Source organism: Hemitrygon akajei, chromosome 21, assembly GCF_048418815.1.
Source record: "Hemitrygon akajei chromosome 21, sHemAka1.3, whole genome shotgun sequence".
Lineage (NCBI taxonomy): Eukaryota > Metazoa > Chordata > Chondrichthyes > Myliobatiformes > Dasyatidae > Hemitrygon > Hemitrygon akajei.
In genome coordinates this window covers 43,384,345-43,398,757 of record NC_133144.1, presented here as the reverse complement: position 1 = coordinate 43,398,757, position 14,413 = coordinate 43,384,345, and the positions used below count along the sequence as shown (strand labels likewise).

General features: G+C 46.5%; 1 protein-coding gene across 1 annotated transcript in view; it reads right to left on the bottom strand.

Moving 5' to 3' along the window:
* Nucleotides 1-14,413, bottom strand: part of LOC140714256 (glutamate receptor ionotropic, delta-1-like) — an 870,844-nt gene that overhangs the window by 145,428 nt on the left and 711,003 nt on the right. The window lies entirely within an intron of this gene.

Genomic DNA, 14,413 nt, shown 5'->3' with positions numbered 1-14,413 from the left:
GCCCTTCCTGCCCATTGTGATGCCTCACCCAGCAACCCATCTATTTAACCCTAGCCTAATCACAGGGCAATGTACAATGACCAATTAACCCACTAACTGCTACATCTTTGGACTATTGGAGGAAACCTCAGCACTAGGGGGAAACCCAAGCACTGGGAGAAACACACGTGCTCTCTGGAAAGATGTACAAACTCCTTACAGAGGACACCTGAAATGAACTCCCAACTCCAATGCCCCGAGCTGTAATAGTGTCACGCTAACCACTACACTGCTGTGGTGTTAATGAAGTACTTGAATGAGATTAGTTTGGGACAGTGCATTGGGAGTTTTACTGCTGAATCAGGTTTGATATTCCAAAGAATCTGCTCCATGTTCTGTGATGAAGAGTGGACAACCCTGATCTTCACTCAATCTCAGAAGATCTCTTTGCTTTGTCCCCACTCCATCTTTGCAGCTGAAAGCAAATTAGTTCCTCACTCTTCTGCTTATGCTGAAGGGTGACTGAGTGAAAACATTTACACAATTTTCACTCTTATGCTGTCTAATCTGTTGAGCATCTCCAGCATTTTTTGCTTTTTTTCCCAACGTGCAGTTTGTTTTGTTTTCAATGACTGAACCCCGCACCACCCTCTGAATGAAGCAATTTCTTATCTCAGTCTTATATGGCCTGCTCCTTACTTTTAGAAAGTGATCCAAATATTAGACTCCTCAGTCAGAAAAGATTTTCCCTGCATTTACCCCAAGGAATCCTATAAGAATTTTGCAAGATTCAGTGAGATCTCTTCACATTCTCCTAAAATCTAGAGAATCCAAGTCTAGTCCACTTTTTCTGCCCAAGGAAACTTTTGCCAGTTTGGTGAATCCATTCCACTAGCCTCTAAGAAAAGCAGATTTTTTGAGAGATGAGATATAGTTCTTTATACATCTGTTAATCCAACAGCCAGATGTTTTAGACTCTCCCCTTCAATTAATCATATGACTGTGGGAACTATAGGGAATGCCACATGTTATTTACATAGGCTGGAATACAAGTGTCAAAGGGCAGCTCAAATGCAGTGAGCCTGCAGATTCTGAAAACCTGGAATAAATGCAGAAAACATTCAGTCGGCTTCTGGGCAGTTAAACAGAGTCAATGTTTCAGGCCGATTGCGTTTCATCAGCCCATCTTAAACATTAACACTGTGGCCCTTATCAAGATATGGGTGTTGACCCCAAAGCCAATTCTGCATGTCTTTCTCCAGGTTGACTCACTGAGCTCCCCCAGCAGTTTGTTCTTTGATTCTGGCATCTATAGTCTCATCTGTTCTCCAAATAAACAGGACTCTGGCTGGTGTATAAACACGAACGTCGGATCAACGCACAAGAGAGAGAACCCTGAGTTTGGAATTCAGTGAAAGTTCTGAGCTCATCTGGATGAGTTGAAGCCAGTAATATAACAGGTAACGCTGAGAACTCTCAGTGAGAGTGCTTATCTATCTGTTGCCCTTGGAATGACAATCTTGCCTATAACACCTATTTTAACACAACAAATTCTGCAAATCATGGAAATCCAGAATAACACACACAAAATGCTGGAGGAACTCAGCAGGCCAGGCCGCACCTATAGAGAGGAATAAAGAGCCAATGCTTTGGCTGAAACTTAGGCTCGTCATTCCTCTCCATAGAAGCTGCCTGACCTGCTGAGCTCCTCGGGCATTTTCTGTGCATTACATCCTTTGTTTATTTTCCAATATTATTAAAGAACAAAGTTTCTTGTAACAATAGTTACACCATTGCGTCATTTCACACACTGCCAAGATTCTGGACTGACCATAACAACTGGTTCTAGGGAATGGGAACTCTGTCTGGATGCTTGAGTGAGCAGTCATATTTCACTGCTAAAACCTGGAGATTATGACATTTGACCTCTCTACTCCTGAGCACAGGGTTGTATGTGTCTATCAGAGCCCAGAGTCTAAGTGTCCCTGAATTAGCTCACTGCAAATACGGCTGTACCTTAGAGCACCTTAATTCCTGGTTTTTGCTAACACTCCAGTGACTGTAGAGAATAGTGTCTCAGACATCCTATAGCTTTTAAGAACAAAAAGCTAAAGCCATCCATTGAGGCGCCTGCTGTGAATTTTAAATACCAATACGCACACTTGTTATTGAAAAGTAGATGCCATCCTTTGATCCAAAGTTCAAAGGGGCTTATTTCAATGATCACATTATTGATGGATGTTTTGAAGATATGCATGTTATTTATCTGATTGCTGGATCATGCTAAAATGCTAAGTATTTCTCCACTATTTTAATAAAAACAATAGTCTGAAATATTCTCTGTAAATTTTGTGAATTCTTTTGTTAATAAAATAAGGAAGTGCATTCAAGGTGACTATTTGTTTACCAGGAAGGAGACACAGGAGTTTGGTTTGCTCCTTGTCTCGGAATACAAGAGGCTTTAGTTGAGGCAAAAAGGCCCAGAGCCACTTCAATGGAAGCTGCAGGAGTTAAAACTTCAGAGTGATTCAGTGTGAGGGAAAACAGTCGGTTTTCCTCTGTGTTGGGCTACTGGAATGTTGTGTTGAAGCTTCAGTCAGCTGTTTCTGAAGTACCCTGAGTCAACTCAATGGCATTACCATTTCGATTTAATTACTCCAAATCTCTCCTCGTTACTCTTCTTATCTGAGATGTATCGCTTCAAAGTTGCCATTTGTTGCTTCTTGTTAGTTTCCGTGAGAAAATGCTTGTGGGCCTTCTTCAGAAAGCACTGCAGCTGTGGTTTAATCTAATGAACCTATCTGATCTGCTACCTGTTAGAGGGTTGAGAGTCCAGAATCATGTGCTGCCTAGGTCAGACAGGGATAAGTTGTTTCTTGACCTAAATCAGAGACGGTGGGCTTTCTTTTGCAATCCAACATCAGGGACACCTACACCAATACCAGATATTTCTGACTTCTTATTATATATTCAAACTTACAAAGAATTAAATTTATTTACATTAAGTTTGCAAATTTATATTAAAGTTACAATTATTTTTTGAAACTTCAATATTGTAGTTTAAATTGATCTCCTCTGCATTACTAATCAATGTCTCTGAATTACTAGGACAGTGGCATAATCTCTACAATTCTGTAACCATAACAATCTTCGCACTTCTCTAGTTCAGCTATATAATGCTCTGGTTTGACTGCATCTGGACTATTACATTCAGCTCTGGTCACCTCGTGGTAGGAAGGATATTGAGGCTTTGGAGAGGGTACAGATGAGGTTCACTAGGATGCTGCCTGGATTAGAAAGTGTAAGGAGAGGAACAATGGAGGCAGGGGTAGGAGATCTGATAGTGATTTTTTTAGTATGGAAGGCATGGAATGAGTAGATAGCAGATATGAAAGAGGATCTAACGCTTTCTCAGCATATATGATGAATAAACTCTTCTCAGGCTTCCAGCCAAATTTGACGGACTTTGTAAAATGATAACCAACATCTAGCTAACCCCAGAGGACAAAATGGTCAGTTTTGACGTGGTGACCCTGTTCACGAGTCCCCATTAAGGACAGCTTGGTCCTCTTGTGATCAAGGTTTGATAAGGGTACCACTGACCTTTTTGAACACACCCTTACATTGACGTACTCCCTCAATAAGGGGAACTACTATGAACAAACAGATGGAGTGGCCGTGGGGTCACTCTTGTCGCCGGCTGTTGCTAATTTCTACATGGAGGACTTTGAGGAGAGGGCTCTCTGTTTATTGGCATTACTCCCGAAATACTTTTTCAGATACATCGATGACACCTCCGTAGTGTGGCCTCATGGACTCCAGGCACTCCAACAGTTCCACGACCATCTAAACATCATACATCCAAACATTCAATTTACACTGGAGATAGAGAAGAATGGTTGCTTCCTGTTCCTGGACATTCTAACATGATGGAAACTAGGAGGTAGCCTCGGACAGAGAGTCTATTGGAAACCCACTCACATGGACTTATACCTCAATATGACTGGAAACCCAAGATTTTATTTGAGATAGCTAGTATCTTTTCTCCAGGGTTGATTGTCTAATACCAGAGGGTGAGAAGGATTAAGTTCAAAGGGGATGTAGTTTTACACAGGGATTGGTGGATGCTTGAAATGCACTGCTGGGGTGATAGTGAAACCAAGTACGATAGTTCAAGCGCAAACATGAGGAAATCTGCAGATGCTGGAAATTCAAGCAGCACACACAAAATGCTGGTGGAGCACAGCAGGCCAGGCAGCATCTATAGGAAGAAGTGCAGTCGACATTTTGGGCTGAGACCCTTAGTCCTGACGAAGTGTCTGGGCCCGAAACATCGACTGTACTTCTTCCTATAGACGCTGCCTGGCCTGCTGCGTTCCACCGGCATTTTGTCTGTGTTGCATAATAGTTCAAAATACTCTTAGATAGGTACATGAATGTGCAGGAAATGAAGGATATGGGTATAGTGTAGTCAGGACGTATTAGCTTAGTTGCACATTTGATTAGTAAATCACAGCATTGAAGTCCAAAGGGCCCATTCTTGTGCTGTACTGTTCAATGTCCATTGCTCGTACCTAAGTATCACTAGAAATAAGAACACAATGATTTTTATAGGGCAGGCTATTGAAACAACAACAGCCTGGGGCAAATCTGATCATATAAATGCGTGTTCAAATGAAAAATGGCAAGTAGGTATGGAAGCGGGCTAAGACCCAACTAGGAGGAAATCTTGCAGATGCTGGAAATTCAAGCAACACACACAAAATGCTGGAGGAACGCAGCAGTCCAGGCAGCATTCCGCCAGCATTTTGTGTGTGTTGCTTAAGACCCAGCTAGTTGTGGGTGAAGACCTATTGCTAACATTCGCAGCAGGAACAACTCTGCACTGAAAGAGGAGGCCACGAGGATAAAAGGGAATCTTTAAAATTATTTTATTAGAATCTAAAAAGCTTGGGCTGATTGAAACATTTTCTTCAGCAAATGGCTGTAAAGCTCTAGCGTATGGGTCTGATACTGGTGCTTGAATGAGTCCAATGGTAACACATCTCTTTAATGTGCAAAACTTTCCTACATACTACATAAATGAATTGACAGAGGGCAAGAGATGTCTTTCTACTTCGCTTGCTATTCTGTTCAGTCAATTACATGCTTGTCTTGCTTATTTTTTCTTAAATAAAAATACTCCTGAAAGAACCAGCTGCTAGCTTGCTATAACAACATTATTGGAAGTGGTTAGGTGTTTAAGGTCCTGCCCTCATGAAACAGATCAAATTTGCTTTAAATACATTATTGATTACAATTATAATCAGCAAATTAATTAGAACATGAGATATTAAACTGTTGAAGAAATTAAACAGTTAGAATTGATCTGGTAGCCTCCTGTACAATTTGGGATTAATCGGAATTCAGTAGATGTGATGTTCATTTGGTGGTATTAAGGCCAAGTCTTTGGCAGTGAAATAGATTACTCCCGCTGTAATATGCAGCTGGGATCAGATAAAACGACCAATTGACTCAGTTATTGCTGGTAGTCCTATTCATTGTCCCAGTATGATTTTCCCTCTATACCAATACATCGAGAGCCATATATGAAACAGAACAAAGGCTGCTGTTATGTTTGTGGGACTGGGAACCCATGTGGCTGTGAATAACACACACAACAGACCGTTTATATTACACCACCTCATCTAGTTTTACTGACAAGACTAGCCTCAGTGATTTGTTCTGACGAACTATATAAATTACAACAGCAGTAATATTATTTCCATAGAAAATCTAAGTACTAGATACTTGATATCTGAGTGGCCACTGCACTAATGTAGCTACCTACCGAGATCACCGTCTCCTCATACCAGCCTAGCAGCGACAACTGCATTCTACAAAAATTAATTGAAAAAATGAAGTGAAATAGAATGAAAATCTGAAGGAAAAACATTGCAAATGAAATTGGAATGAAGGCTGGCGTGAAAATGAAAGAAGAAGCAGGCCATGAACACATAAAGAATTAAAAATAAATCATTTCCCTTGTGACACTTAAAAGTAATTCACAGTGCGTGAAACACTTCTAAATATCTTGGAGAGATGTGATAAAAAGTTGATAAATGCAATTCTGTCTCTTTTCTGCTTTCTCTAAGTTGTTGGTAGGTTGTAGAGATGAATAATGATATCAACCCAGAAAATGGATCCATTAGAACCCACTTTACATAGAGTGGTAAAGAAGATGAACGTTATGATTGCCTTCAGGTGTCGAGGAAGGAGTGTACGAGTCAGGAAGTTATGTTTCAATTGGAGAAAACTTTAGTTTGGTCACACTTGGAGTACTGTGTGTGCAGTTTAGGTTGTTCCATTTCAGGAAGAATGTGGAGGCCTTGGAGAGGATGCAGAGTAGATCCACCAGGTTGCTGCATGGATTAGGGAGTATTAACTATAAGGAGAAGTTGGATAGACTTGGACTGCTTTCTTTGGAATACCAAAGGCTAAAGGGAGACTTAATAGAAGTTTATAGAATTCTGAGAGGTGTAGATAGAATAGAGAGTCAAAGTCTGTTTTTCAAGGTAGAAGTGTCCAATACTAGAGGGCACAACTTTAAAGTGAGAGGAGGAAAGTTTAAGGGAGATGTGCAAGGTGAATGCTTTTACTCAGGGATTGATAGCTGCCTGGAACATTGTGTTCTGGTTCCTAGTGGAAGCAGACATGGTAACAACATTTAAGAGGCACTTAGGCAGATACTGTTCATGAGTATGAAGTGAATGGTGGGATATGGATCAAGCAAAGGCAGACAGGAACAGTTCCACTTGGCATCACGGTTAGCAGAGACATCTTGGCCTGAAGGGTCTGTTCCTGTGCTGTACTGATCTATGTTTTATTTTCAGTTTGTATGTCAGCTTTCCATTGTCTCTACCCTTGTCCTTTTTGACTGACTGCAAACAATAACTTGACTGGCTAGTATCAAAACTGAATGCAGAGGTCCAACCTGAAATTCAGGTAGTTCCTTTTCCTACACGGATGCTATTTGAAATACTGAGTTCATCCAGCAGATAATTCGTTGCACCAGATCCCAGCATCTGTAGTCCCATGTAAAGAATTCAGTTCCCTTTCCCTCAGTACAGCTACTGCCTGTTCTGCTGAGTTTTTCTAGAACTTAATCTTTTCTTAAAGAACTCAAATCCTAATTTTAAAAGTCTGGGTTTTGATAACATAACTCAGAATTTTGTCAGTGAAAAGGAAATGAGCGATGAAAACGATCCAATAGCAATTTAACAAACTTCACAAAGAACAGCAAGTACCTGAAGGCTGGGTAAAACGATAGTGTGGCGACCCACTTTCTGCGCAGGCGAACCGGCTCACAAATAGCCAGCGCGCGGGGGGAGACTTTGGTAATGCACCTCTGATGTCATTTCCGCCCGGAGAGGGCGGGCGCTAGGGATTAAATGCCAGCGCCGTGAAGTTTGAATGAACTAATCTCCAAACGACTTACCGACTGCGTGTCGTTATTTCAGCGCTGTGTGTAGCACATCGCTACATTGGTGACCCCGACGGTCCAAACGGGATTTGGACCAAAGATGACCGACTCTTCATCTGTTCACGCAGTTTCGCTAAAACTGCCGACTTTCTGGACGCTGCGACCACGCGTGTGGTTTAGCCAAGCAGAAGCCCAGTTCCAGATTCGGCAGATATCCTCTGATTCCACGCGTTACTATCACGTGGTGAGCACCCTTGACCAGGAGACGGCCGCCCAGGTTGCGGATTTCATACAGTCGCCCCCAGAAGAAGGCAAATATGAAGCATTCAAAGCGCTGCTCATTGGGACCTTTGGCCTCTCGCGGTGTGAGCGAGGTGCCCGCCTGCTTCACATGGACGGTTTGGGAGACAGACTGTCGTCAGCATTGATGAATGAGATGCTGGCCCTAGCTGACGGACACAAGCCCTGCCTCATGTTCGAGCAAGCATTCCTAGAGCAACTGCCTGAGGACATACATCTGCTGCTAGCCGACGCAGATTTCAGCGACCCCCGGAAGGTGACGGCCCGGGCAGACGTGCTGTGGAAAGCCAAGAGAGAGAGCGTGGCATCCGTCGGTCAGATTACCAGGCCACGCACCCAACAGCGGACCAGACCAGGCCCGGCAGGGGCACGCACACAACACAGAGGCAGGAGTGAGGAGGACAGTGAACAGCGGTGTTTCTACCACCAGCAGTGGGGCACAAAAGCCCGCCTTTGTCGCCCGCCCTGCAAGGGCCAGGGCCAACTGCTGCTAATGACTATGGCGGCTGGCCACCAGGACAGCCTCTTGTACGTCTGGGACAAACAGTTGGGACGCTGCTTCTTGGTCGACACCGGAGCGGAGATCAGCGTCTTGCCCCCGACGGGGTACGACACCCGCAACAGGAAGCCAGGACCCACCTTGAGGGCCGCAAACGGCAGCACGATACGGACCTACGGCACCTGCACAGTGCAGCTGCAGTTTGGCGCCAGCTGGTTCACGTGGGACTTCACACTGGCCGCGGTGGCCCGACCACTCCTGGGGGCGGACTTCTTGCGAGCTCACAGCCTGCTGGTCGACTTGCAAGGGAAAAGACTGGTACATGCCGAGACTTTGCAGACGTTCTCCCTGGGTGAAGCCAAGTTGCTGTCCCCACACCTGGACTCTATCACGCTGTTGGACAACAAATTCACCAGAATCCTGGCGGACTTTCCATTGATTCTGGCACCGCAGTTCACGGCAGCCATGCCCAGACACGGGGTACAGCACCACATCCCGACCCAGGGACCACCCTCCACGCCTGCGCACGAAGGCTCCCCCTGGAAAAGCTCCGCCTGGCAAAGGAGGAGTTCAAGAGGATGGAGGAATTGGGGATCGTACGGAGGTCCGACAGCCTATGGGCCTCCCCCCTGCACATGGTGCCCAAAGCAGCTGGGGGTTGGAGACCATGTGGTGACTACCACAGACTGAATGAGGCTACAACTCCAGACCGCTGCCCCGTGCCGCACATACAGGACTTTGCAGCAAACCTGCACGGGGCAAGAATATTTTCCAAAGTAGACATCGTCCGGGGTTACCATCAAATCCCGGTGCACCCTGAAGACATCCCCAAAACAGCACTTATCACCCCGTTCGGCCTGTTTGAGTTCCTCTGAATGCCGTTCCGCCTGAAGAATGCCGCACAGACGTTCCAGCGGGTAATGGATGTGGTGGGACGCGACCTGGACTTTGAGTTCATCTATTTGGACGACATCTTTATAGCCAGCAGTAGTCACCAGGAGCATCTGTCCCACCTCTGCCAGCTCTACTCCCGCCTGAGTGATTTTGGCCTCACGATCAACCCAGCCAAATGCCAGTTCGGTCTCGATACCATCGACTTCCTGGGCCACAGGATTACCAAAGACGGGGCAACACCTCTGCCCGTAAAGGTTGACGCGATCCGCCACTTTGCCCCGCCCAACACAGTCAAAGGCCTGCAGGAGTTCGTTGGTATGGTGAACTTCTACCACCGTTTCCTCCCCTCAGCAGCCCGTATCATGTACCCTTTGAACACCCTGATGTCGGGTAAAGGCAAGGACATTACTTGGGATGAGGAGGCTGCGGCCGCTTTCGTGAAAGCCAAGGAAGCCTTGGCAGATGCCGCGTTGCTGGTGCACCCCAGAACGGACGTTCCAACCGCAGTCACGGTGGACGCATCCGACACAGCAGTCAGTGGGGTGCTGGAGCAGCTCATCGAGGGGCGCTGGCAACCCTTGGCATTCTTCAGCAAGCACCTACGACCACCCGAACTCCAGTACAGTGCTTTCAACCGGGAGCTGTTGGCACTGTATCTGGCAATCCAGCATTTCAGGTACTTCTTAGAAGGCAGGCCGTTCACCGCGTTCACGGACCACAAACCGTTGACCTTCGTGTTCACGAAGGTGTCCGATCCCTGGTCGGCTCGCCAGCAATGACGTCTGTCCTACATTTCTGAATACGCGACAGATATTCAGCATGTCTTGGGGAAGGACAATGTCGTGGCGGACGCACTCTCCAGACCAGCTGTCCAGGCCCTGTCCCTGGGGGTGGACTATGCAGCACTGGCGGAGGCGCAGCAGGCAGACGACAAGATGCCCAGCTACAGGACCGCAGTCTCGGGTTTGCAGCTGCAGGACTTTCTCATAGGCCTAGGTGAGAGGACCCTCCTGTGCGACGCGGCTACCGGCCAACCTCGCCCCATCGTCCCGGCAGCCTGGAGGCGGCGAGTTTTCGACTCCATACACGGTTTGGCGCACCCGTCTATCAGGACAACCGTCCGGCTGGTCTCCAGCAAGTTCGTGTGGCACGGACTTCGCAACCAGATCAGTGAATGGGCCAGAACGTGCGTGCAGTGCCAAACAGCCAAGGTGCAGCGGCACACTAAAGCCCCGCCGCAGCAGTTCGAAACCCCCCACTGGAGGTTCGACCACATTCATGTGGATATCATGGGCCCCCTACCAGTGTCCCGAGGAGCGCGGTACCTCCTAACGATGGTAGACTGGTTCACGAGGTGGCCAGAGGCGGTCCCGCTCACCGACACATCTGCCGATTCCTGCGCCCGAGCACTGATCGCAACCTGGGTAGCACGTTTCGGGGTACCAGCCCACATTACCTCCAACAGAGGTGCCCAGTTCACCTCCAGCCTGTGGTCGTCTGTGGCCAGCCTGTTGGGAACACAGCTACACCACACTACTGCCTACCACCCACAGTTGAACGGACTAGTGGAACGCTTCCACCGTCACTTGAAGTCGGCTCTCATGGCCCGCCTCAGAGGACCTAACTGGGTGGACGAGCTTCCCTGGGTCCTGCTTGGAATTCCCACAGCGCTCAAAGAGGATCTGCATGCCTCGTCGGCCGAGTTGGTGTACGGCGCACCCCTGGCCGTCCCGGGAGAGTTCATACCAGCCCCAAGGGGGCAAGAGGAAGAACCCGCAGCAGTCCTGGACAGACTACGCGAGAGGCTGGGCAACCTGGCCCCAGTACCGACTTCACAGCACAGACGGACCCCGACCCACGTACCCAAAGACCTGCAGGACTGTAAGTTTGTGTTTGTACGAAGGGGCGGACACTGGGCACCGCTACAGCGGCCGTACGAGGGTCTGTTCAAGGTGATCAACAACAAAGGGTCCACGTACGTTCTGGACATTGGGGGGAAAGAGGAGGTTTTCACAGTGGACCGACTCAAACCAGCCCATGTGGACTTGGCGCAGCCGGTCGAAGTTCAGGCACCGCGACGCAGAGGCAGACCTCCCAAACAGAGGCTGATCTGGACTGTGGACATTGGGGGGTGTATTGCCGGTTCTGGGGGGGGGGGGGTTATGTGGCGACTCACTTTCTGAGCAGGCGAATCGGCTCACAAATAGCCAGCGCACGGGGGGAGACTTTGGTAATGCACCTCTGATGTCATTTCCGCCCGGAGAGGGCGGGTGCTAGGGTTTAAATGTCAGCGCCGCGAAGTTTGAATGAACTAGTCTCGAAATGACTTGACAACTGCGTGTCGTTATTTCAGCGCTGTGTGTAGCTACAATAGCACCATTTTTCAAACTGGAGACAAGACTCAGTGTAGTAATTACAAAGGCATCAGCTAGGTAAGTACATCCAGAAAGCTATTTACTAAATCTTTAGGAAGACCGAGTTAGGCAGAGCTAAACCGGGTTGAGATGTAATAGATCGTTTGTGTAACACACACAAAATGCTGGAGTAACTCAGCAGGTCGGGCAGCATCTATGGAAATGAATAAACAGTCGACGTTGTGGCCTGAGATTCTTCATCAGGAGGATGCCAGAATAAGAAGTGGCTGAAGGGGAGGAAGACAGGCTAGAATGTGATAGGTGAAGCCAAGTGGGTGGGGGAGGGGGTAGCACAGGGATGACTCTCTCTGTGTTTCCTTTGTCCATTCGTCCTTCCCAGCTACTCTGCCTTCTTGCATTTCTCCCTGTGAGTGGCAGAAGTGCTACACCTGCCCATTCACCTCCTCTCTCACCTCCATTTAAGGCCCCAGACAGCCCTTCCAGCTGAGGCAATGTTTCACATGCGAATCTGTTGGGGTCAACTCGTGTGTCCGGTGATCCAGGTGCAGCCTCCTCTACAATTGTGAGACCTGACATAGATTGGGGGAACACTTCATCAAGCTCCTCAGCTCCAACCACAAAAAGCAGAATTTCCTGCTGGTCAACCATTTCAGTTCTTATCCCCATCCCCATTCTGACATGTCAATCCATGGCCTCCTCTTCTGCCACAGGCACTGTCAGACTGGAAGAGCAACACTTCCTATTCTGTCTAGATAGCCTCCAACCTGATGACACAAACATCGATTTCTCCAGCTTCCGGTAATTTTTTCCCCTCCCTCTTTCCTCTTCTTCGACTTTCCACTCTGGTTTCTTATCTTTTCTCCTCACCTGCCTATCACACGTAGGTGGAGCTTAGGAGATAATGGCGCCTAATGGCAACTCCTTTACTTGCATCTTCAGATATAGCTCTATTTCTATCTCTAATATCTCTATTTTTCCCTTTCAGGCTTCTTTTGAAGACTCTGACCTGGAGTTACACACTGACTTTGGTTCTTTGCGGGAATAGGACCGCATTTGTGGTCTCACGACGGGCCGTTATTCAATATACCAAGGACACGGCCTAGAAGATTAGCTCACCTTCAGAGTTTTGGGATTTCATGGCTTTGGAGGCAGGCGGACTTGAAGTTGATGTCTCTGTAGGAAATTGGTGTGTCGTGGGAGACAGCAGATCTCTGGCTGTGTGCCCAGAGACTGAGTTCTTTGGACAAAGAGCTCGAAAAAAGCGACGCAATGGACTTTTAACATTGTAAATCAGTCTGTTATGTCTCCCCTCTCGCTGTGAAACGGAGACAATTCTTTTTCCCTTATTAGGGAGAGAGAGAGCCTGTGGTATGTTGAATTACTGGGTGAACGAGTAGTCTTTGAGGTACTGCAGGTCTGTGTCTTTATTGATGCTTTGCTGCACGCTTGAGTGCTTGGTGGGGGGGCACCGATGCTTTTTTGCTGGTGGGGGGTTCGTTGCTTTGCTGCTGCTTATGCATGGGGAAGGGGTAGCTGTGGGGGCTTTGGGGTTCTAACATTTAACTGTTATTCATTCTTTGGGGCACTCCTCCATTTTTGTGGTTGGTTGTGAAGAAAAAGAATTTCAGGATGTATATTGCATACATTTCTCTGACATTAAATGCACCTTTGAAACCTTTGAAACGAGATTCTAGGCCATGATGGACAGTTGAGACCCAGCAAGTGTTCGCACACATTCAGCATCAACATAGCATGCTCACAATTCAGTAACCCTTACTACATGCCTTTGAAATGTGAGAAGAAACCAGAGCACCTGGAAGAAACCCACAAGGTCATAGGGAGAATGTACAAACATGTTACAGACCGCGGTGGGAATCAAACCTGGAACCCACAAGGTCAGGAGAGAACGGAGAAACACAATATGGACAGCGGTGGGAATCAAACCTGAGTTTTACAGCTGCTGCTCTAAAGCATTGCGGTAACCGTCGTCCTACTGTCCCCTCTGGCAGCACGGACAGATCCTTTCGAGCTATTCCACCAAGCTTTCAAAAACTTCCACCATACTTCTCTATAAGTATTACTGTGCTGCGGGACGACGCTCCTAAGTTTCGATTTAACAGATTTCCTGTATTCTTGATAACTTGTTCTTTTTCCAAGCCCTGCATATCTTTATTAAATAACATGTCCAGGATTGGATGCAATGGCTAGTAATTTACAGTGCACGACGTGACAGAGCTCAGTGTTGACCTTTAAAAAAGCTGCCATAAAGGTTCAAATGATCTCTGCGGGGTGGCCTTCCCTTTACTGACAGGCAAAAGTTTAAAAGAGTTTCTTTGCCGGCTACAGTGATGTCATAAGCTGATGGGTCACCAGTCACACAGAAGAATTTCCTCTGACTGCAAACAGGAAACAGTCTGCTTTAATTTCTAATTTACTTTCTAAACATTTAATGAGAATGAAATCAAAAATTGGATTTGTAGAAACCGAATAAGTAAACAACTGAAAACATTATGGCTCTTTTAATAATAAAAACAAAGCCAATGAGATTTTTAAGTGATCATTTCACCAAATAACTTTCCATACATATAAAATAGAGTTAGTGCACCATTAAAAAATCTCTTATTTCTTATTTATCGTTACATCACAATTTCAGTGTTTCCATAACTGAAATGGTTTGGAAGTACCCCAGTTCACCTATTTCTGATGATTGAACTGGAAAATGAAGTATGACCATGCTCCACGTACAGATCAATTTATCACATAGTGCATTGAGGTGGTTCAGGTTAAAACGATAACAGAATTCAGAATAAAGAGTAACAGCTATACACAAAGTGAGGTAGACAATATGGTGCAAAGTCATAACAAAGCAGAAGTCAAGGTATCATAGAAACATAGAAAACCTAC